General features: G+C 28.7%; 1 long non-coding RNA gene across 1 annotated transcript; it reads left to right on the top strand.

The window, feature by feature from the left end:
* Positions 1 to 1,005: 1,005 nt before the first annotated feature.
* Positions 1,006 to 1,404, top strand: LOC117215288. The gene is made up of 3 exons (XR_004489055.1): positions 1,006 to 1,045; positions 1,129 to 1,225; positions 1,388 to 1,404. It is a non-coding gene; the product is annotated as an uncharacterized LOC117215288 (long non-coding RNA).
* The last annotated feature ends 1,538 nt before the right edge of the window (positions 1,405 to 2,942 follow it).

Genomic DNA, 2,942 nt, shown 5'->3' with positions numbered 1-2,942 from the left:
GACAATTGCTTAAAATAAATTCTACACCGACAGAGCGGGTAACTTTTTACTCACACTCGTAAGACACTTAAATTTCCAATCTATTATGATGAATAAAAGAGCTTATACTATTAAATCTAATTGTATTTTGTTGCATGAGAGTACACGTGTATGTGATGTACGTTACCTTTATATCCCCTTGAACGCTTCAATATTGCTCATATATACTATATTTTGTACAGCTTCTATAAAATTTTGTATGTTTGTTTAGGCTGTTAATCTAGAGGCTGGAGTACAAAGAAGTGGCACAATGATGTGGGCTGATGACATTTATAATTATCAAGGAATCACCCCTACATTCGCTCAGGTATATATCGTTGACTATAATGTATTTAACATATATGATTGTTAGAATATTAATAATTAATCTTTATTTCTATCAGAATTTTAATGAAACTGTCCCTTGGGAAGGAAGAACTGATACCTTGATATCACGGTTTGTACATCCTATATATACGACAAATTTTAGAACATTATATAACGAAGAACCAGATCGCCGTGGCCATGTGATGTGAATAAAAGGACTTGAATTTGATGATATTTTTGTAACGTTAGATAACATAACTAAGTATCTTCACAGTAAGATAGGATGACATGGTTTACATGATCTTAATGTTGTTCACTTGAGTGATGATATTATAAGGAAAAGTGTAATATCACAGGTAGGATGATTCATAATTTAGAACTACTATCTCATGTATGTATTAAAAATTAAAGAAATATATTAAATTTTATAGGATATTTATGTTTAGTAACCAGTAATTCAGAGATTGGTATTCATGGTTACTATAACGAGGCTGTAGAAACGCACCCTTTCTTCTTTGCAAATGGTCCTGTATTTATGTCTAAGCCGAAACTGGAACCTCTGAATAATTTAGATTTATTCTTGTTATTTTCTAAAATACTTATCTACAGTATACCATAAGGAATGATACCGTATCGCACCTAATCAAGTGCCTTAAGAAACATCAACAGGATATCACAGTAATCCCTTATCGACTGATATGTAAGTAAACGTTATGTGTCATTGTTATACACAGTTATGTGTTAGTGTTATACACAGTTATTTATCATTTTCTATTAATTCAGTTGTAGCCACTACAATATCTATGACACTGGTAGTAATTATGAGAACAATAACGATGTTCTATAAGAGGAAATTATGATTAGGAACAAAAACTTACAGGTAAGTCAATGTATATGTTATTTGCCATTTGAAAAGAAAGTTACTAACTTAGAATTTTTTGATAAATAATAATTGTGCAAAATATATTGGATTTCAAATTTGTCAAAAATTGAAATTTAAGAAGCATTGTAATAATATAACATTAATATTTTGATTTTTCAGGAGATATCATGAGGTGGATGGATAATATGTAAAAAATATTAAGCAGTATATGAATTTTCATATTGCGTAGAGATAACAAAATGAATTTTAAAAAATGTCGACATGGTAATAAGAAATAGCATCATGACAAAGAATATATAAACCCAGTTTCATTTTTTATAAATAAAAATTTGTTGTTCCAGATTTTGAAATATAGTGAAACGTTTAATTAGTATCTTAATATCTTTAAATAATTATTATTTTAGAATCAATTGTAATTGTATCATACGTACTTTTGAATTCGTGCAAGAACATATGTAATTTTGAAGTAGTTATTATTAGGAAATTGTTAGACGCGAACAGTATGCGAAAAGTTAGTATGCAGTGTAATAATTATCAATCAAAACACAAGAATTAAATTCTTGAGGAAAAAATTTCCGGAATTTCTTATTTACACGATTATAAAGAAATCCATAATAAGAAGGAGCTGCTTTCTAATACTTCTCTTCCTTGTAATGCCTATGTTAATGATAACGAGGTTCGACTTTTTGTTTTTAGAGGGATACTGGAAAATTTGAAAGTACAGTACCATTGGGAAGAAAATCACGATATTGAAAACGATATTTGCAAGTAAATTTCCAAAAAATCTGTTTTCAAATTTTCGCTTTCTATTTCACATTAAAAGAAAGGGCTGCCTTCTTTCTCTGCAAGACAAAACAAACATTCTGAATCTCGTATCAATGAATGATGTCAATAAGTTATTTTTCTTTTCAGATTGAACAATATTCCAGATTTATTCATAATTTCATACTACGCGAAGAATAGACTTTCATAGGTATATAAAGGAAATATTAAGTATAGGAAAACTCTTTTTCGTTGTAGGTGACATATGCTTCACGGTTGAACACATGTATTTTTGAACACATATAAATGAAAAAGTACTTTTATGGAGAAAAAGAATTGATACCTTCGATTGACATTAGATAATGTATATAAACTTATGAACAATCACTATCGGTTTGTATTTTAGGTGCACACGCAGATTTGTTGGAGTTCTTATAAAATGTACATCCTGTACGAACGTTTTATTCTTCCAAATTTTACGATACTATGTCTCATATAATAACTATATGGATTAAACGTAATATAAATGATCCGAAAATAGACTCGAACGACATTAATTGTCTTTCTATTTATACCAATATCGAAAATACAAGTAAAGCCGGAGCAATAGTATGCAAGAATGGACTATTTATTATTTTAAACCAAATCATAGCATATTCAGAATGCACAGTATTATCATGAAATGTAAATGAATCAGTTGTAAACGAACGATTTTACTGTAAAATCGTTGCCTCCTTTTTTTCATCTGAAATATAGCAGCAATGAGTACATTCTTTTAATATATAATAAAACGAGATATATTTATAAAGTTACATATGTCATCACTGGTAACTGTTATCTCGTATGACACCAAATATACCGTTAGTATGGAATGATATTTTTATGAAGATATACTTTAATGATAGATTTTATGAATGAAACGTTATATAAGAAAAATTATCTATTGTCATTC

Source organism: Bombus bifarius, unplaced genomic scaffold (assembly GCF_011952205.1).
Source record: "Bombus bifarius isolate JDL3187 unplaced genomic scaffold, Bbif_JDL3187 scf7180000009500_frag, whole genome shotgun sequence".
In the NCBI taxonomy this organism is placed as follows: Eukaryota; Metazoa; Arthropoda; class Insecta; order Hymenoptera; family Apidae; genus Bombus; species Bombus bifarius.
This window is presented reverse-complemented; position numbering and strand designations above follow the sequence as displayed.